The following is a 23,212-nucleotide window of genomic DNA, read 5'->3' on the forward strand; positions in this document are numbered from 1 at the left end:
ATTCATGCCCGTAATTTCAGGGTGAGATGCTATCTCATTGTGGTTTTGATTTGCATTTCTGTAATCGCTAGTGATCACAAGCATTTCCTCCTGTGTCTGTTAGCCGCTTGAATGTCTTCTTTGGTGAAGTGTCTGTTCATTTCCCTTGCCTGTTTTTTTAATTGAATTATTTGTCTTTTGTTGTAGAGGTGTTGGATTTTCCTGTAGATTTTAGAGATTAGACCTTTGTCAGATTTGCCATAGAGAAAAATTTTTTCCCAGTCTGTAGGTTCCCTTTTTACTCTTTTGGTGAAGTCTTTTGATGAGCATAAGTGTTTAATTTTTAGAAGAGCCCAGTTTTCTAGCTTATCTTCTGGAGTTTGTGTGTTGTTAGTTATGGTTTGTATCCTGTTAATGCCGTGTATTAGAGCCTCTAGAGTTGATCCTATTTTTTCTTCTATGATCTTACAGTTTTTGACTTTATATTTAGGTTTTTGATTCATTTTGAATTAGTTTTTGTGTATGACGTGAGGTATGGGTCCTGTTTTGTTTTTTTGCAGGTGGACATCCAGTTTTGCCAGCACCATTTGTTAAAAAGGCTGTCTTTTCCCCCATTTGATGAACTTTGGGCCCTTGTCAAAGATCAGATGACCATAGATGGATGGATTCAGGTAATAGTCATAATCATAAAAACTCACCTTTATTGAATGCTTACTATGAGCCAGACACTGCTAAGTGATTTGCTGTCACTCATTTATTTTATTCAACTACTACATGCTAAACACTATTCTTGGGTTATAGCATTGAAGAAAGTAGACGGTATCCCTGCTTTCATGGAATGTACATACCGGTGGGAGAATGCAAACAAGAAACTAATAAACAATATATCAATGGGTGGTAAGGGCTACGCTGAAAAATAAAGCAGGGAAAGGTGGTTAGAAAGGAATAGCATTACCTCATTTAATAGTCACAACAAACTTAAGAAGTACAAGTGAGAAAATATGAGGCTCAGAGAGGCTAAGTAACGAGCCCAAGAACACACAGCTGGTGCATGGAAGAAATGGGCCTGACCTCAGAGCTTGAGCTCATAACCATTTTGCTTTTCTCATGGTTATTTTTACCTAATTAATTTCACCATTTGATGAATGAATTGGACAAAGAATGGCAAAGAAGAGAAGGAGGGAAAAGACTGCAGCTCTTAGAACCTCTAAATGAGGACAAACCACAGTGTGGTATTCCCCCATCAGCCGTAAAACCCTCCCTCAGTGCTATGTAGAGTCCCTGGATAGTGAAAACTGTTAACGTGCTTGCTTGCTATTGGAAAGGTTGTAGGTTTGAGTCCATCCAGAAGCACCTTGGAAAAAAGGCCTGGTGATCTACTTCTGAAAAATCAGCCATTGAAAGCCCTATGGAGCACAGTTCTACTCTGACACATGCAGGGTCACCATGAGTCAGAATCGACTTGTTGGCAACTGATTAGCAGTGCTAGGTGTGGGGTCCCTAGGAATCCTTCTTGCCCCTACATGATACTTACCATACTGTAATAAAATTCTTTATTTTCTAACACTGCCCCATTGGGCTGTGAGCTGCTTGATTATTATTATTAGTTATTTTTATATTCATAGCATCTAGCACAGTCCCAAGGCCACTGTTGGTGGTCAATAAATGGCTGCTAGACAAATAAATAAGCAATTAAAGTAGAATTTGAGAAAAGCGATGTTGAAGAAAGCTGAAATGGGAAGAGTTATGTAAGACAGCCTGAGCAGTCCTTATTCCACTTGTTCTTTCCTGCAGTGTTTCACATTCCCAGGGTGAGCATTGGTTAAGAGCTCTGACGGCAGATGCCACACTTGTTAGCTGTGTACCCTTTGGCTCTTTTCTCAACTTCTCTAATCCTCAGTTTCTTATCTGTAAAACGCAGACATGAAAAGTCTCTAACTTTTTGCTGATGTGAGGGTTAAATAATGGCAATCCATGTTAAGTTTTTAGTAAAGTGCATACTACTACTACTACCCATTGCAACTGAGTCGATTCCAACTCACAGGACAGAGCAGAACTGCCTCATAAGGTTTCCAAGGCTGTAATCTTTACAGGAGTAGATCGCCAGGTCTTTTCTCCCACAGAGCAGCTGTGGGTTAGGACTGCCAACCTTTCAGTTAGCAGCCTAGCATTTTACCCCTGAGCCACCAGGGTTCCTTCGTATAGTGCGTAGCATACTGTAATTGTTTCATACATGTTAGTTGCTGTTATTGTTGTTGGTTATCATTACTATTACCGTATTTTTGTGCAAATAATGTGCACCTTATACATTTGTTTGTCAACCATGCCCTCCCCTGTGAGGTGTTTTCATAAGTGCACTAGGCTAATTTTTTTACAGCAAAAAATTGTAAAAAAAAAATTGCTATAGCGGGGCTTACAAAAGCACCTCACAGGGGAAAGGCACGGTTGGCAAACAAATGTAGAAGGCATGCATTATTTGCGTAAAAATACAGTATCTCAGGTACTTGGCACAAGTTAATAATTACAGCATTTTTTTCTAAATAGTTCCTTTAAGCCAATATGTTTTTGACCAACAATTCTCAATAATAGGAATAGGGATGTTGTTACCCCCTCATTCTTCCTGTCAAAATCTCCCTCATCTTTTGAGGCATTGACAATGAAATAATTTTCCAGATCCAAAGGAATAAGGTTAAGAAGGTTAACGTGGAAATCGTAGATGGTGGGTTGACGTTTTGGGATAGGAGTTCTCAGAGCACCACTTAAGAAGCTGCCTACTCCACTTGCCATCTGATTAAGAAGAAATGTAGGGTGCTAATTCATGAACAATCTACTGAACCAAAAAACCAAACCCACTGCCGTCAAGTCGATTCCGACTCATAGCAACCCTATAGGACAGAGTAGAACTGCCCCACAGAGTTTCCAAGGAGCACCTGGCGGATTCAAACTGCCGACCCTTTAGTTAGCAGCCGTAGCACTTAACCACTGTGCCACCAGGGTTTCCGATCTACTAGTGACTTTAAAATGACTGTATGCATGAATAGCTTTATAACTTTTCAAACAAACCACCTTGTCACGAGACCAGTAATGATCTCTGTCCGACTACTGCAAAAACTATTGACTCTCTCTTTAACGAAGTACAATTTTGACATAAACAAACTTGAGAGTTCATATAAAGCAGGGTCTACAGTGTAAGATGCAAAAACAACACACTGAAAAATTAGAACTTAGAGAACATTATTGCTGAATGATTTTGCAGTTGACTGAGTAGGCAAAGAGTTCTACATATAGATATTCTGAGTATCTGTCAAATTCCTACACTACTATCATCTTTTTAGATAGAGGAAAAACTTATATAAGGCCACTCTTATAAGAATTTGGTTACTCAGGCTTCATGTATCTCCATTTCAGTTTCATTTTCAGTAATAAAGAAGTCCAAATCTGCAGAGGAGAATTAGCTGATTGAAATGATTGTTTGATTTGATGGTTAAAATGAACAGACAATGATCACTATCATCACATCCGTAACTGGGGAGTTGGAAACATCATGGGCTGGTAAAAATAAAGACATCTGGCCCTTCTGACTTGGAATTCAGTTCAGCTACATTTTTACACTAAGATGAATACCTCGTTGTTCTTAGCTGCTGTGGAGTTGGCCCCCGATCCATGGCGACCTCACGCACAATGGAACAAAAGGCTGCGCAGACCTGTGCCATCCTCAGGATCAGTTGTGGATTGGACCGTTGTGATCCATAGGGTATTCACTGGCTGATTTTCACAGGTAGATCACCAGGCCTTTCTTCCTAGTTTGTCTTAGTCTGGAAACTCCTCTGAAACCTGTTCACCATCACAGTAACATGTAAGCCTCCACTGATAGATAGGTGCATTCACCAGAATCGAACGCAGGTCTCCCACATGGAAGATGAGACTCCTACCACCAAACTGCCAACATCCCCAAGATAAACACAACATTGGTCAAAAAAGTAAAAACTGAAGCATAGACATCAAAAAGAAGGTCATTGTTGAGATATCTCTATCAAGCTATGTTATAGCATTTGCAAAATGCAGATGATCCATTTGGGAAGACTCTCTGGAAATATAACTCTTTTATTGATTCAGAATGGATGCAGCTTTCCTGTGAGTAACTAAGAATATTGAATTCCACTTCCCACTGAATTTTTTTTTTTAATAACTTTTATTAAGCTTCAAGTGAACGTTTACAAATCCAATCAGTCTGTCACATATAAGTTTACATACATCTCACTCCCTACTCCCACTTGCTCTCCCCCTCTTGAGTCAGCCCTTTCAGTCTCTCCTTTCTTGACAATTTTGCCTGCTTCCCTCTCTCTCTATCCTCCCGTCCCCCCTCCAGACAAGAGTTGCCAACACAATCTCAAGTGTCCACCTGATATAATTAGCTCACTCTTCATCAGCGTCTCTCTCCCACCCGCTGACCAGTCCCTTTCATTTCTGATGAGTTGTCTTCGGGGATGGTTCCTGTCCTGTGTCAACAGAAGGTCTGGGGAGCATGGCCGCCGGGATTCCTCCAGTCTCGGTCAGACCATTAAGTTTGGTCTTTTTATGAGAATTTGGGGTCTGTATCCCACTGATCTCCTGCTCCCTCAGGGGTCCTCTGCTGTGCTCCCTGTCAGGGCAGTCATCGATTGTGGCCGGGCACCAACTAGTTCTTCTGGTCTCAGGATGATGTAGGTCTCTGGTTCATGTGGCCCTTTCTGTCTCTTGGGCTCTTAGTTATCGTGTGGCCTTGGTGTTCTTCATTTTCCTTTGTTCCAGGTGGGTTGAGACCAATTGCTGCATCTTAGATGGCCGCTTGTTAGCATTTAAGACCCCAGACACCACATTTCAAAGTGGGATGCAGAATGATTTCATAATAGAATTATTTTGCCAATTGACTTAGAAGTCCCCGCAAACCATGTTCCCCAGACCCCCGCGCTTGCTCCGCTGACCTTTGAAGCATTCATTTTATCCCGGAAACTTCTTTGCTTTTGGTCCAGTCCAATTGAGCTGACCTTCCATGTACTGAGTGTTGTCTTTCCCTTCACCTAAAGCAGTTCTTATCTACTGATTAATCAATAAAAAACCCTCTCCCACCCTCCCTCCCTCCCCCCCTTGTAACCACAAAAGTATGTGTTCTTCTCAGGTTTACTATTTCTCAAGATCTTATAATAGTGGTCTTATACAATATTTGTCCTTTTGCCTCTGACTAATTTCGCTCAGCATAATGCCTTCCAGGTTCCTCCATGTTATGAAATGTTTCAGAGATTCGTCACTGTTCTTTATCGATGCATAGTATTCCATTGTGTGAATATACCACAATTTATTTACCCATTCATCTATTGATGGACACCTTGGTTGCTTCCAACTTTTTGCTATTGTAAACAGTGCTGCAATAAACATGGGTGTGCATATATCTGTTTGTATGAAGGCTCTTGTGTCTCTAGGGTATATTCCTAGGAGTGGGATTTCTGGGTTGTATGGTAGTTCTATTTCTAACTGTTTAAGATAACGCCAGATAGATTTCCAAAGTGGTTGTACCATTTTACATTCCTATCAGCAGTGTATGAGAGTTCCAATCTCTCCGCAGCCTCTCCAACATTTATTATTTTGTGTTTTTTGGATTAATGCCAGCCTTGCTGGTGTGAGATGGAATCTCATCGTAGTTTTAATTTGCATTTCTCTAATGGCTAATGATCGAGAGCATTTTCTCATGTATCTGTTGGCTGCCTGAATATCTTCTTTAGTGAAATGTGTGTTCATATCCTTTGCCCACTTCTTGATTGGGTTGTTTGTCTTTTTCTGGTTGAGTTTTGATAGAATCATGTAGATTTTAGAGATCAGGCGCTGGTCGGAGATGTCATAGCTGAAAATTCTTTCCCAATCTGTGGGTGGTCTTTTTACTCTTTTGGAGAAGTCTTTAGATGAGCATAGGTGTTTGATTTTTAGGAGCTCCCAGTTATCGGGTTTCTCTTCATCATTTTTGGTAATGTTTTGTATTCTGTTTATACCTTGTATTAGGGCTCCTAGGGTTGTCCCAATTTTTTCTTCCATGATCTTTATCGTTTTAGTCTTTATGTTTAGGTCTTTGATCCACTTGGAGTTAGTTTTTGTGCATGGTGTGAGGTATGGGTCCTGATTCATTTTTTTGCAAATGGATATCCAGTTATGCCAGCACCATTTGTTAAAAAGGCTATCTTTTCCCCAGTTAATTGACACTGGTCCTTTGTCAAATATCAGCTGCTCATACGTGAATGGATCTATGTCTGGGTTCTCAATTCTGTTCCATTGGTCTATGTGTCTGTTGTTGTACCAGTACCAGGCTGTTTTGACTACTGTGGCTGTATAATAGGTTCTGAAGTCAGGTAAGGTGAGGCCTCCCACTTTCTTCTTCTTTTTCAGTAGTGCTTTGCTTATCCGGGGCTTCTTTCCCTTCCATATGAAATTGGTGATTTCTTTCTCTATCCCCTTAAAATATGACATCGGAATTTGGATCGGAAGTGCGTTAAATGTATAGATGGCTTTTGGTGGAATAGACATTTTTACTATGTTAAGTCTTCCTATCCATGAGCAGGGTATGTTTTTCCACTTAAGCATGTCCTTTTGAATTTCTTGTAGTAGAGCTTTGTAGTTTTCTTTGTATAGGTCTTTTACATCCTTGGTAAGATTTATTCCTAAGTATCTTATCTTCTTGGGGGCTACTGTGAATGGTATTGATTTGGTTATTTCCTCTTCGGTGTTCTTTTTGTTGATGTAGAGGAATCCAAGTGATTTTTGTATGTTTATTTTATAACCTGAGACTCTGCCAAACTCTTCTATTAGTTTCAGTAGTTTTCTGGAGGATTCCTTAGGGTTTTCTGTGTATATAATCATGTCATCTGCAAATAGTGATAACTTTACTTCTTCCTTGCCAATCCGGATACCTTTTATTTCTTTGTCTAGCCTAATTGCCCTGGCTAAGACTTCCAACACGATGTTGAATAATCCCACTGAATTTTAATGTAATATGTCTCTCTTCTGTACCCAGTAAAATCCTCGAATATATCCATTATTGCACTCATTATACTTTGATATTCTTCTTTCTTCCCTACTACGTTTTGAACATGTTTAACGTCAGTTCTATTGTTTTCATCTCCGTAAACTTAGTCCATCTTTGATTCTGACCTAGTAGCTAATAAAAAAACATTTGTCAAATAAAGGAATATACGAATATTTTCTAAGGTTTGTTGACCAGGTGATAGTAGTTATAATCATAGGGAGAAAGCATACAACAAAACTGCTGAAAAGAGGAAGTAGGCTGGGAAGAGGAAGATGGAGAAGAACAAGACAGAAGAGGAGAAGAAGGAGGGGGAGAAGAACCACATCAGAGTAGTCTTTAAAAAACGGTCAGTAGAAAATGTGGTACCCACATACAATGAAATACTACTCAGCAGTAAAGAAAAACGTCTTAGAACGTGGATGAACCTGGAGGATATTATGTTCAGCAAAATAAGTCATTCACATACAAAAAAATATATTGCATATTCTCACTTCTATGAAATGACATGAACAAGTAAATATACAGAAACTAATGTTCATTACTGGTTACCAGGAATTGGGGTGCGGGGGAGGGTTTCTCTAGATAATTGACAGTTGTTATTTCTGGCATTAGGAAAGATAACACTGAATGAGGGTGAAGTGTACACTATTTGACAAAAGTAAATGACGTTACTAAAAAGTACGCAAGAAAAAGGGCCTGTTAGTAACTGCTATGGCATTTATAATTTTGAAACAACAGCAAAAACAACTAAAAATACATGTGCGGGTATGTATTTACATAGGCCTCCATACTATTTTTTATTATATGTGCATGGAAACCCTGGTGGCATAGTGGTTAAGTTCTAGGGCTGCAAACCAAGAGGTTGGCAGTTTGAATCCTCCAGGCGCTCCTTGGAAACTCTATGGGGTAGTTCTACTCTGTCCTATAGGGTTGCTATGAGTCGGAATCGACTCGATGGCAGTGGGTTTGGTTTTTTTGGTTTATGTGTGTATACATATGCATATATATGTATATATATGTTGTTGTTAGGTGCCATCAAGTCGGTTCCAACTCATAGCAATCGCATGTACAACAGAACAAAACTCTGCCCAATCCTACGCCATCCTCAAAATCCTTTCTATGTTTGAGCTTGTTGTTGCAACCACTGGGTCAGTCCATCTTGAGAGTTTTCCTCTTTTTCTTTGACCCTCTACTTTACCAAGCATGATGTCCTTTTCCAAAAACTGGTTTGTCCTAATAACATTTCCAAAGTCCGTGTGTATATATAGGTGGGCGCTTATGTATATGTATACGCACCACTGTGACTGTATGTGCATACATTCATATGTATAATAAAATACATGGGGGCACAGTCACCGATAACTTCTTTAGCATACTTCAAACATCTCATGGGACTGGATTTCTGGGTTTGAAGGATTAGGACCATAGTCTTGTGGAACATCTCAGTCAATTGGCATAATATAGTTCATAAAGTTGTGTTCTACATCCTAGTTTGGTGAGTAGTTTCTGGGGTCTTAAAGGCTTGCAAGCAGCCATCTAAGACACAACAATTGGTCTGTACTCATCTGGAGCAAGAGAGAAAGAAGAAAACTAAAGGCTCAAAGAAGAATCTAGTCTACAGGACAAATTAGTCTATACTAACCATGGCCTCATCTACCCTGAGACCAGAAGAACTAGATGGTGCCCGCTACCACTACCAATCGATCTAGTCAGAGCCATAATAGATGGACCCTGATAGAATGGGAGAAAAATGTGGAACAGAACCTCAAATTCCTAAAAATCAAAAAAACTTAGACCTACTTGACTGGTTGAGACTGGAGTACTCCCTGAGACAATTGCTCTGAGATACTCTTCAAATCTTGAACTGAAATTAAACCCTGAGGTCACCTGATAGCTAAATAACAAATTGGCTCAAAAAATAATGACTATCACCCATAAGTACTGTGCTCCTTTAAAAAATCACCTATACAGGAACAAACAATCAACAATAACTTTAAAACAAAGATGAGAATATAAGGGGGCAGGAAAACTAGATTTAAGGAAACAAAACAACCAGAACAGAAGTAATGAGAGCCAACGTTACTGAACAGCTTGTGTAGAAATTGTTGAATAGGAACCTAAACTGCTTTGTAAACTTTCACAGAAAACTCAATAAATTATTATTAAAAAAAAAAAGTCTAAAAATATTTTTTTAGTAGCAAAAGCAGGCCACCCCCTGTCTGTCAATGGAGACTTGTATGTTGCTGTGATGCTGAACAGGTTTCAGAGGAGCTTCCAGATTAAGACAGACTAGAAAGAAAAGCCTGGCAATCTACTTGTGAAAATCAGCCAGTGAAAACCCTGTGGAGCACAATGGTCTAATCCACAACTCATCACGGGGATGCTGCCATGCTGGGCAGCATTTTGTTCATTTAAGGTGACTGATTCATACAGCAGAAATGTATATGGCATTTTCCCAACTTGTCGAAAGTGAAGATTAAATATATGGACTAGTATACCATTATTTTTTACCTACAGGTGAAAAGAAATCAGTGCTTATAATTGCCAACTTGAAGAAGGACTGCAGTGATAAAATGCACTAATGATGAAAGTCATCATATACTACATAGAAGCATTCGAGGATGGGTTCTAAAGAGTATCCTATCAGTAGGAAATAAGAAGTTCTAAAACGTTTTTATTGTAGTTGTTATTGTTTTTAATCTGTGGAAGTAGAGTTAGGTCCTAGGATACTAAGATACAATTCTTCCCATACGGAGCTGCGAAGAACTCAGTTTTTGGAAACGCACCAGCTTTCTCCTTGATGGCATCAGTATGTTGGCCTCTTGTGAAATAATAAAAAATATAAGTGGAATGAAGTTACAATGACATCACATGGTTCAAGTGCTTTAATGGCTTCGCTGATTCATTTTCTAACCACTTATGAATTATTTTTATTCTCTAATGTTAGTATACAGACAGCCTCACTCTCATTTAAAGTTTCCTCCTATCTTATTTATTGTCCATGTCCAATAATGATACTGATGCTGGCTGCTCCTACACACCCTTACTTCAACATGCTGTCCTTTACTAAGCACTTTTTTGCAAGATTGTTGTCTGTAAAGAATTTTGAAACGAAACACATAGCTATCTCAAAAATGTATCTCCACAGCACTTAAATAATTAGCACCAACAACGAAAAACCTAAATCAAACAGTGACACAGGCACTATCTAATACTATATCTCTAATATTATATTCTTGACAAAAATGGTGAGAAGAAAAAAAGACTCTACAAATTTCTGGGGGAAAAAACTCCACAAGATTCTGGAGCAAAGTTGAGCAATGCGTGTGATAAGACTCCGAACCCTCCTTCTATACTACTGAATCAGCAGGCTCCTGAGAATTCTCTCCGGTGCTCCAATGTTTAGTTTGTAAAGTAAAACTAAGTGAGTCAGCTTATTTTTTGCCATAAAACTGAGTGATAGGAGAAACTGTTCAAGAGTGGAAACTAGCCATGAGTTTGGCTCGCTCACAGTGAGTGAACTGGAGAACTGATCTGAAGCCTGAGGGTACTCATCCTTCGCAATTATTTTATGAACACAAAAGCAGAGGGAATCAACTTGTGGCAGAAACAACGCTGAGTTCACCAAAACCATCAAATTTTCATCTTGAGCAAATATTTTCTCTACATCTCCAAGTACTCTGTAGCTATGATGGGGCCGTGAAACTGAGTTTCAGCTGATAAAATGTGAGCAAAAGTTACGAATGCTAGTTTCAGGCCCATATGAGATCCTCCATTTTCTCCTCTCTTTCCACCGTGACCTTGGAAGCCACATGTTGAAGATGGCAGCATCACAAGGAGCTCGGTTCCTGAAGGACTGGGATCCCCCTTTCCCCACAACATCCTCACTAGACCATGACATAAGTGAATTATAGTAAGCTTTTATTGTGTTAAATCTCCAAGGTTTGAGAATTATTTGTTATAGCCATTAGCTTACCCTCATAGGTAACTCCAGTACAGAACATTAAGAAAACTTAAGGTAAGAGCAGAGCCTTGGTGTTGTTACAAATCCTATGCTCCATTTTTGTGAGCACTCCAGATGGAGCACTCCTATCAAGCGTTGTGTGCTATAGAAAACATCTCTAAATTGTACCACAGAAAACAAAGCAAACTCCTCTTAGGCATAATGAGAAGAGATTCAAGAAATCAATATATTAGAGCAAAGATAAGCTTTGGACAACATTATCCAAGCAAGAGCAAGGTGTTAAGAAATGGGAAAACAATCTACTGTGTTAATAAATAAAACAAGAACTAAAAGCAAGATGATAAGAAAAGAAGAAGAAACTGAAGGTTGTACTAATTTAATTGAGGGTCAAAACTACATCATTACAGAAACAGCAAATAAATTAGACACAAAATGGACTGGGATGAAAACTGATTTACTGATACAGAAGAAAGGCTTAAGATAATCACCAAGTAAAACGATGGGGGAGGGTATTGAAAGAATCAAAGATCAATAGACAGACATGGTGCACAGGTATCTATGTATTCAGCAGAAGATACCTGAAATTAGAGAACTTAACAAATGCAATAAGAAAAACACCCAAAGAATTATTACCAGAAAATTACCCTCAAATGAAGAATGATCCCAGCAGGCTGAACACATAGTATAATATTGAAAGAAAATTTCATACAGGGTAATCAACACTAAGCCATACTAGCTTAGTAAAATCATGATTAAAAAAAAAAATAGAAAACAAAAGAGCGAGTGAGGCATGCTATTGTATTTTAAATCTTAGTTCCCATGTGTTCATTGCTAACATATAGAAATAAAGTTGATTTTTGTATGTTTATCTTGTATGCTGCAACTTGGATGAAGTTCATTAGTTTTAGGAAGTTTTTTATTGTTACTTTTTTTTTTAAGATTCTTTGAGATTTTCTATGCAGATAATATGATATCATCTGCAAATAAGGACAGTTTTTATTCTTTTCTGATCTTTATGCCTTTTATTTATATTTCTTGCGTTATTGTATTGGTTAGAACATTCAATACTAGGTTGAACAGCAATGGTGGACAAGTGGACATCCTTGCCTTCTTACCGGATTAGGGGGAAAGCATTGTCTTTCACCACTAAATATGATGTTAGCCGAAGCTGTTCTTTATCAAGCTGAGGAAGTTTCCCACTATCCCTAGTTTTCTCAGAGCTTCTGTCATGAAAATCACTGCTGAATTCCGTCAGATGTTTTTTCTGCATTATGTAATATGTTAGTGTGATTTTTCTTCTTGAGCCTATAAACATGGTGGATTACACAGATTGCTTTATGAATATTGAACCAGCCTTGCATCTCTCAGATAAACCCCATTTGATCATGGTGTATAATTCTTTTTATATATTGCTAAATTGTATTTACTAATATTTTGTTTAGAATTTTTGCATCTATAGTCATGAGGGATATTAGTCTATAGTTTTTTTTTTTTTGTGCTGTCTTTGTCTGGTTTTGATATCAGGGTAATGAGTTAGGAAGTGTTCCCTCCTCTTCTTTTTTGTGGAAGAGATTATGAAGAGTTGCTGTTAATTCTTTAATCATTTGGTAGAATGCTCCAGTGAAACTGTCCGGCTGTGAAATTTTCTTTTCTGGAAGGTTTTTTAATTATAATTTTAATGTCGGCTGCTAGCCAGAAGGTGAGCAATTCAAACCCACCAGCCACTCTGTGGGAGAAAGATCTGGCAGTTTGCTTCCATAAAGATTACAGCCTTAGAAACAAAACCATATGGGGCAGTTCTACTCTGTCCTATAGGGTCACTATAAGTTGGAATCGACTCGACATCAGCGGTTTTTTTTTCTCTAATTAGTAATTTCTATTTCATATTGAGTAAGTTGTAACAGTTTTGTACCTTTAGAGAAATTGGCCCATTTCACCTAAGCAGTCAAATATTTTAAAAAATAATTTATTTTATTTTTGTGTTGTTGAAAATTTATACGGTAGGACATATATCAATTCAACAATTTCTACATGTATAATTCAGTGACATCGATTACATTCTTCAAGTTGTGCAATCATTCTTACCCCCTCTACTGAGTTGCTTCTCCCCCTTTAACATAAACTCACTGCTCCCTGACCTTCCTATCTAATCTCGATGGTATTAATGCTTTCTCCTACTTGACTTTCTCCTTGTTGACTTTCTGTCCATTTCTTCTATCAGTTGCGACAGTGGGATGCTGAAATCTCCAACTGTAACTGCGAATTTGTCTATTTCTCCTTTCACCTCTATCCGTTTTTGTTTCATATATTTCGCAGCTCTATGTTTTGGCACATACATTTGGGGTTATTATGTCTTGGTGGATTGGCCCTTTTATCATGATGTAATGCTTCTTTCTGTCCCTAGTAATTTTCCTTTCTCTGAAGTCTACTTTATCTGATATTAACATAACCACTCCTGCTTTTTTAAAAAATTAATGTTTGTATGGTACATCTTTTTCCATCCTTTTTCTTTCAATCTACCAATACCATTATATTTCAAATAGGTTTTCTTATAGACAGCATATGGTTGGGTCATGTTTTTTTAATCCACTCTGCCAATCTTTCTCTTTTAATTGGTGTATTCAGACCATTTATATTTAATGTAATCAGTGATAGTTAAGGCTTGACTTTTATTTTTATTTTCTGCTTTTTCATTGCTCTGTTTTCTTCTTTTGCTTTGCTCTGAGTTACCTGAACATTCTTTAGAATTCTATTGTAATTTATCTATAAGTAAATTAGCTAAATCAGTGTTATAAATGGTGGATGGTTAAGAGATATAAAGAGAGGTCTCCACACTCACTGGTGTTTACATTCTATCAGTTTGAGAGAAATATAGAAACCTTACCTCCCTTTACATCCTTTTATCCTCCACTATTTATGATATAACTCTCTTAAATATTTTCTGTACACACAATGAGGACAAAATTAGTTTTCTAATTTTTGCTTTACTCATCAAATATAATTTAGAAAACTCTATTCTATTTATCTACATTTTTGGTAATTCCTGTGTTCGTTCTTTCTTCTTAATGTTCCAAGATACTTTATTTTATCCTTTCTGTGTCAAGGACTCCCTCTGGCCATTCTTTTAGGGTAGGTCTGCTGATGACAATTCTGCTAAGTTTTTTTCATCTGAGAATGCCTTGATTTTCCTTTCATTCCTGAAGCATATTTTCACTGAGTATAGATTTCAGGGTTTATATTCTTTTCTTTCAGCACTTGAAAAATGTTGTCCTACTTGCTCTGACCTGCATGATTTCTAATGAGAAATTCACTGTTACTTGAATTTTTTCACTATAGGGAACGTGTCATAGCTCTCTGGCTGTTTTCAAGATTTTTTCCTTATCTTTAGTTTTAGAAATTTGAGTATGATGTCTCTTAGTGTTGGTTTCTTTGGGTTATCCTGTTTGGATAAATATCTGAGTTTGATCAGTTTCCTGAGTCTGTAGGCTTATTATTACAATTATTTTACCAAATTTGGCAAGTTTTAAGCCATCGTTTCTTTGAAAACTTTTTTAGCCCTACCTTTTTTTCTCTTTCTTCTTTCATTCTGGGACTCTGATGACATAAAAGTTAGATCTTTTTTTATAGTCCCACATGTCCCTGAGTCTCTGTTTTTTTAATCAGTCCATGATCTCTGTATTTTCCAGATTAGGTAATTTTTTTGTTCCATCTTCAAGTTCAATGATTCTTTCCTCTGCCCTCTCCATTCTGCTGCTGAACCTATACACTGAGTTGTTTGTTGTTGTTACAGTAAAATTTGTGAAAGCCAGAACCTGTGTAAGGCAGAAATCTTTTAGAGAAGGAAAACTCAAATATTTTCTACTAACAGAGAGGGATAAACTGCTCCCTTTCAAAAGTGGAAAACTTGAGAGACCCAGAAAAACAGGGTAGTCCTGTTGAGATCTTCCTCTCACAAGTTTCACAGAAACTTTTTCTGGTGGGGTAGGGTTAGGACCATGGTTTTTCTGTGGTATTGGCTGAAGTAGATGGTTGTCTAAAAATTTTCTGTCTTGCTAGGAGGCCTCTCTTCTGTTTCTTTAACTAAAGAGAACAGGCTTTCTTGGAGCTGTTCTTGTATGAACACATTGGCATTCCTAGGTCGTGGGCTTCTCCAGTATCCACTCAGAGATTCATAAGGCAAAAATAAAACACAGAGAAACTCGTCAGCTTGTCATTCCTTGGATCTTAAGTCCCCTAGCTAGTATGCTTTTTTCTCTCCACTTTCCAGAGTCTTCTTATATTTGTTTTCTATATAATATCCAGGGGTTTTAGTTGTACTTAGTGGGACTAACAGGGAAAAGTACACCTACTCCATTTTCCTGAAAGCAGAAGCACTCCTGTTTAGCAATTTTAAAACATATCAAATAGTAATACTTAGACCCTTTTATTCATTGGAATCTGAGGGTTCTTTAAATAGTTGGTAAATACTATAGCATTAAAACATAGAGTATCGACTTAAATTATGGAAAACATTTCCCACATGATAAAAGTTAAGTTATTTCATCTTTTCGTATCCCTGTCCCTTGACTTAAACTAAAAATTTGCAATTGTGACAGCCAGCACATGTTCCAAAAAAAAGGATTTCTTTTCTCCAGGAGAGATATTCAGAGAAATCATTTAAAAGTTGAAAATCTAGAAAGTCTTCTGCTATGGAATCTACTCCATAACAGGCTGAGAAGTCCCAAATTCATGAGAAAAATACCTGTCTGATGCAAAGACTGTGCCAGAAAAGAAATAAATATACGCAACAAACACTGTATATACATATATGGAAACCCTGGTGGCACAGTGGTTAAGAGCTATGACTGCTAACCAAAAGGTCGGCAGTTCAAATCCACCAAGTGCTCCTTGGAAACCATATGGGGCAGTTCTACTATGTCCTATAGGGTCGCTATGAGTCGTAATTGACTCGATGGCAGTGGGTTTGGTTTTTTTTTGGATATATATATGTATGTATGTATATGTGTGTATATATATACGTACATATATATGGAAAATAGCCACATTATACCAAACAATGAACCAAGTGAGAGAGACTGAAAGTTAGGTGGTATGACAGAAGAATAAAGAAAAGAACAAAGATGGAAGCGTGATAAAGGAAAAAAGAAGTAAAGGGAGAAGAGAGGGAAGAAAATGAAGAAAGGAACAGGTTGGGTAGAGACAGAGAAAAGGAGCATTTAATCATTTTTCTGCTTCTTTATCAAATGTCACTAATAATAGCTCATGGAGTTCTTCCAGAGTGGAAGTGTTTGTGTAAGTTGATAAGAATGTTTTGGAAAAATGGCCAATGTGCAAAAAAAAAAAAAAAAAAAACAGTAATAATAATAATGCTGTAAATATTTGTGAAATAACACATTTGGTTTGCTCAATTTATTTGCAGTGGTACTTACCACAGCAATGCAGAGTAGGAAAAAAACAGTAAATGGAAAAGCAGAAGGAGTTTTCAAATATGACGACCTTTCAAAAAAATTACAGTGTGTGGAAAAGCAGAGAGAGGCTTTTCCTCTAAATATTTGGTTTCGGCAGTATTGTGCCTTCCAAGCATTTGTACACATTGTTAACAATAACTATTTTAATTCTTGGTACTCACTGATAACAATTCATGAGTGTCTCCTTCTCCAGAGATTTCCTCTCAGCCAAAAGGGAGCCACCTTGCTTCGAAGATACTAATAAAGAAGAGATTAACTATGGTGCAATTTCTGCTCTAGAGCTTCTCTATGTGTGACTGAAGCTAGCCTCTAGTTAAAACCACAAATTTGTTTTGTTTTTTATTTCTTGTCCTATTCTCTTTCCCTCCCTCCTCTTACCCTGAGCAAAACCCTCCAATAAGTCACTTCAACAAGATCTCTAATCTCAGCCTCTGCTTCTAAAATATTCCTACGATGCTGTCTAGGTTGGGATTCTAGAGCAGAGCACTCATCAGCTGGATGGTAATGAGGACACGTCATTGGTGATAACTGAGGTATTCATAGTCACTGGCTTGCCGTAGCTGTGTAATTCCTAAGACTTTCACCTCTAGTAAATTGTATAGAGATATTAAAAAAATAATAATAATAATAATTTTTATTTTTTTTTATAAAGACACGCTAATGTGATAAAATGTTTTGGGCATTTGAGAAGTATTAGAGAAATAGCAAATACAAGGACTATGGAATAAATTAAAGTGTCATTGATTGATTGAAAAAAATAGTCTCAGATTTATTATTCACCAATTTAAAGCAAATGTGGGCGTCAGAGGACCTCTTCGGCTGTATTTAAAGAGAATCTTATATCCTATAGCTGAAGTGCTGAAGATCAGGTATGAGATTTGATTGTAAAGTGGTAGGACCCCAGAGAAGGCTAAATTCTCAAACTAGGCAAGTCTCCCATGGCAAAATCAGAGCTTTCACAGGGAAGAAATGGGACCCTGGGATTTGGAATGGAGGTAGCTGGGTAGATAATATTTGAGAACCTTGAATCCTCATATTTCCCTGAACCCTTTGGGCCTACAGAATTGACCCACTTTCTCTACTTGAAAGATAGAGCCACCTCCAATCTCTTGCTTGAAAACTATGCAAAGGTCTCAAATGAAGCAGACCTCTTACTATACCATGTTGCCCTCCCCAAGATCTGCCTCCACCTCCCTTCCTGACTACCAGATACACAACTAGGCATAACCAGATTGTAGAAGTGCTGAGCCTGCTAAGGGAGGAAAGAGATTATATGCCAAAATTGCTGCAGAATTTGGGTAATATGTCCCAGCAGCAACTGAGAAAGTGAATGTATCAGCAGAGTTTTGGATCAAGAGAAAGGGTGAGTTTGTTAATATGGGGACATTCTCCCATGACATGGGACTTAAAATCTTGGCCAGAGCCCTGGGCGATGCTTCTAATGTGCTACTGGGATAGCTCCTGGGAGCTTAGAAAAAGTGGTGATCCAGATTAAAGAAAATAAAGATTTCAGATCTGCCAAGGTAAATTAGTGCAGGAAGGAATCAAAAGGATCAGAGAAGTGAGTATGTTAGGATGGGTCAACTATATAAGACCAGGAAGCCCTTCAGTTGACCAGATGTTTCACTTCCAGACACTTCTGATTTTAAAAGAAATACATTCAGAATTTAAACTCAATCAGTATAAGACTCTCAGCTTCCCCCTTGACCTCATCTTCTCCTCAGTAGTAGTATGAAAGGATGATGGGGGTAGGGAGTTGGGCAGGGAAAGAGGGACTCTTTACATGCCTCCTAGTAAAAAACCCAAAAAAAGGTATCACATCCCAATGCCTTCGCTGGTCCTCAAAGCCCTCCAGTCATATATAACTCCACTAGCCTTGTCTTCAGGCCATCGGATTATTGTCTCCATTACAGACTTTAACACAATTTATCCCAATTATTTGAAAAGGGCTATTAAAATACTCCTTCATTTTCTAATTATTTATCCTTGTGAGACCAAATTTTCCTATCATATACTTCAACTAAACCAATATACTGGTAAAGATTTAATGCAAAGTAGATATGAGAATTCAGCTGCCTGCTATTAAGTCAGACATTAAAGACGTTTACAAAAATGTAAAACAGTGGCACTTTTTGAACTAATTTATTTATTTTTTGGTTTGGAAAAATACATTTTTCATAGAAGTATGTTATTTCTAAAACATGAAATGATTTATTACTGTTATTTTAAAATAAAGTTAAAAATAAATTTATCAAATGTCTCACTTCTATAATACAGTAAACTCAGAAAGATATAACACACATTAACAAAGATCTTTGGGGTCCTGAATAATTTTTAAGAGTACGAAGCTTTCTTGAGACCGAAAAGCTTGAGAACTACTGATCTATCTAGAGGCTAATAATGAGGGTCCTATTCCTTCCCTTGACACGCTGAACCAAACAGAAGCTTGAACAGAAGGACATAAATGCTGAAAATGGGTGGAATGCCATCCCATTGGATCAGCAGCATCGTGACAAGACTGTCATGAGCCCACTGTTGTGTGTCCTCTTGAACTCCTTTGCTTCTTGACTTTGCTTAAGTTAGCTAGGGTTTGTTTCTGTTGACTGCCACCAAATCATGCAAATGAAAACAGTGTCTAATAAACTCCTTTACTGGGTCTGAGTCTGAAATTTTTTCATGTATAGTTCAAATTCTATTGTGGCAATGAGTTCCTGCCTTTGGAGGCAAGCATCTGTGACACCATGGGGGTCCACACAACAAATGGAGAATTTAACTGAAAAAGACAGTTCTTTTCTCCCTGAGTTATTTTAAACCAGTAGTGAACTGTAAGCTTACAAGGTGCCATGTCCTTATTTGATTACATGTTTACAAACTATTCATTAAAGATCTACTTAGCCCTTTATATCAGAGTCAGGGTGTCTACTGCATTTTATCTTCAAAGTGTGGTGCATACATCAGTGGAATTATCTACATAAGTATGGGTAATACTGGAAATGTTACTAGCCCTGTTTTAGAGAGTACAGCAGTTAAACCTCTTCCCTTAGGTCCTCAAAGATCCTGGCTCCCAATCTCACACTACTCACCATAATAATGGTCCTGTGTGGTGAAATGAGTTTCTTTATGTGATCTTTTGCCTTGGTTCTTTGGGAAAAGAGTTTGAGAGATTTTTCCCCTAAGCCCTGAGGAGTTACCTTTGCCCTAGTTTCCTACCTGAAAGGGTTTGTTACTTGTGTCCAGATTGATTGACATTTACTGGATAAGCTGTAAACAACTTATAGTTTGATACTTTTTGTCTGGTCTTGCCCTGTGATTGGTATGCACCTTGCAAGGACTGGTCAATAAATCATCCTCACAATCGTTGTTAGGCTTCAGCCCATTGTTGTAGCCACTACATCACTCCATCTCATTGAGGGTCTTCCTCTTTACTGCGGACCCTCTACCTTACCAAGCATGATGTCTTTCTCCAGGGACTGGTCCCTCCTGATAACATATCCAAAGTACATGAGATGAACTCCCGTTATCCTCACTTCTAAGGGGCATTCTGGCTGTACTTCTTCCAAGACAGAGTTGTTTGTTCTTCTAGCAGTCCATAGTATATTCAATATTCTTCACCAACACCAAAATTCAAAGCCATCAATTCTTCTTCAGTCTTCCTTATTCACTGTCCAGTTTTCACATGCATATGAAGGGACTGAAAACACCATGGCTTGGGTCAGGTGTACCTTAGTCCCCACAGTGACATCTTCACGTTTTAACCCCTTAAAAAGGTGTTTTGCAGCAGACTTGTCCAATGCAATGCGTCATTTGGTTTCTTGACTGTTGCTTCCATGGACATTGATCGTAGATCCAATTAAAACAAAATCCTTGACAACTTCAATCTTTTCTCCGTTTATCATGATGTTGCTTATTGGTCCAATTGTGAGATTTTTGTTTGCTTTATGTTGAGGTGTAATCCATGTTGAAGGGTGTGGTCTTTGATCTTCTTCAGTAAGTGCTTCAAGTCCTCTTCACTCTCAGCAAGATTGTATCATCTGCATACTGCAGGTTGTTAATAAGTCTTCCTCCAATCCCGATGCCCCATTCTTCTTCATATAGTCCAGCTTCTCCAACTATTTGTTCAGCATACAGTTTAAATAAGTATGGTGAAAGAATACAACCCTGACATACACCTTCCTGACTTTAAACCACTCAGTATCCCCTTGTTCTGTCCGAACAACTGCCTCTTGATCTATGTACAGTTTCCTCATGAGCACAATTAAGTGTTTTGGAATTCCCATTCTTTACGATGTCATCCATAACCTATGCAAATAGGGTGCATCAAACCACCCAATAGGACTAGGTGACTTTGCAGGAACTGGTCAATTACTATGCAAATTGAGTGATTTTTGGTATACCAGGGGATTGATAAGTTCCTGGTCTGGCTGGGGCAGCCATCCCTTGAAATTGAATGTAAGTGCCAATTCCACAGGAGTTGAGGGGGACCTTACTACCATCAAGAAAGGCCTGGGGTGGAGTTCATCCTTTGGACCCCGGGTGCCTACACTTGGAGCTTCCTAGACCCAGAAAAGAGAGGTGTAACAATGACAACAGCAAGAAGCAGTGGACAACACAGCACAGCCCAGCAGCAGAGAAATGGTGGCAGCAGTATAAGCAGCAAGAACTACGGGACAGATACAGTCGTGCTTGCTGGCCCACAGAGTGACGTGGCTGCGGTGAGTTTGCAAACCCGTAGAGTGTGAGAGAGCTGAGCATCTTCGGGCAGGAGGCTTGCTGGTGGAATGGGATGCCTCCAGGAACTTGTCAGGGGAGTTTAAGAGCTGTAACGCTTGACCAAGCAGGGAAGAGGCTGAGAGTGCCTACCTGTGGGCATGGCTGAGAAAGAGCTGTCATGGTTGGAAGCTGTCCTGGTTAAAGCACGGTAACTTGTCTCCTGAGTTGTATCCTGTTACTTCCAAGTTGATCCTGATTCCAAGCTGTAGCCTGTTACTTCCCTAATAAACTACATAATTGCGAGTAGGGTCTGTGAGTTCTGTGCGTCCATTAAAATGAATCATTGAACCCAGTAGAGCAGTAGAGAGTGCTGTTGGGAGGACAGCTGCTGGTGTCAGAAATGGTGAAAAATTTGGAGAGTAGAGGTATGTCTGACCTCTACTTTATAGGAATCAGCTTTGTTATTGTTATCACCCCTGAAATTAGGCAACTTTCGATGCTAGTAGATTACAACTAGAAATTTAAAAAGCCAACAGAGCAAGTTAAGCTATCCCCTTAACTTGAAATCAGTCTCCGAAAAAGAGTTTAGGAAAGGGAAAAAGATATTAGTTTCAATAACATTTATTAACATTTATTAATAACATTTAAAAACCCATTGAGTCATTACTGTCGAATAGATTTCGACTCATAGCAACCCTACAGAACAGAGCAGAATTGTGCCCACAGGGTTTCCAAGGAGGAGCTGGTAGATATAAACTGCTGACTTTTTGATTAACAGCCAAGCTCTTAACCACTGCGGCTCCAGGGCTCCTAATTAAGAGTATGTTATAGCTTTAATAGAGAAGAGAGAGTACAGAAAGAATAAATGAGGAAGAGAAGCATTTTATAATTTATTAAGATATGAAAACTGAGGGTCTCTGTCATAAAAATGAGTCCCTGGGTAGAGCGCACGGCGAATTACTTGGCTACTAACCAAAAAAGAGGTTGGCAGTTCAAGTCCACCCAGAGATTCCTCTGAAAAAAGGTCTGGTGATCTCCTTCTGGAAAAGTCAGCCATTGAAAACCCACACGGAGCACAATTCTTCTCTGACACGCTTGGGGCCACCACGAGCCAGAATCGACTGGACAACAGCTGGTTCCCCCCGCCACCATAGAAAAAGATGTCCCCTGATTTAGGAGATTAAAGTTGGAGCTATTATTCCTCGTCCTTGCGTATAAAGAACATGACCCAGCTGGAGCTGGACTCACAACCACTCACAAGGACACATCAACTGGGCCCTAAAGTATAAAAAAAAATAGCTAGGACAATCTTGGAAAACATCTTTTAGGGAACTTCTCGCATAAACAAATCATAAACAGAGGGCAAAAAAACCTACTTATTTTTGACTCATCTCTTTTTATTAGGGTTTAGTAAATAGAAAGATTTGTTAGACCAATGAAGACCCTCCTGACTGTCATTACTGAAATTTGTACCAATGATTATTAAGAAAAACAATTCAAAATGTAGAATCATGTGATTTATTCATTTTTTAGCCAATCTGCAAAAAGGTGAAACTTGTAATGATTTTGCCCGTTTGTAATGTTAATATATACTGATGATTCTGTAATATTCCTTGGACTTGGGCAGACATAGCTCTGGCAGCATATTTGTCCATTTCCCACTTTTGCCTCTTTGAACGTATGCTGAATAAGATCTTTCTTTTTGCTTTGCTGTAACTTTGTGATGACTTTACCCTACGACACCCCTAACAAAGACATCAAAACAGAGGCACTAAATTTGGGCTAAAGGACCTTTTGCAGAGCAATGCTTTGTTGACATTTTAAAATTCAGAACAAAAGTCCGGGAACAACAACAAAAACGCCCCCTCTGGGCTGATGCAGCCTTTCTGGTGGGCAACATGGTGAACAGAGCCAGCTGGCTGTACTGCAGCCCCCGCTAATGCGCACATCCTCAAGTAGCAGCTCTGTGAATAAAAGCAATCGATTTTCTTTTTTACATGAAAAAGCACAAATTCTGCATAGTTTTAAAAATGTACCTGC

Source organism: Loxodonta africana, chromosome 14 (assembly GCF_030014295.1).
Source record: "Loxodonta africana isolate mLoxAfr1 chromosome 14, mLoxAfr1.hap2, whole genome shotgun sequence".
Classification (NCBI taxonomy): domain Eukaryota; kingdom Metazoa; phylum Chordata; class Mammalia; order Proboscidea; family Elephantidae; genus Loxodonta; species Loxodonta africana.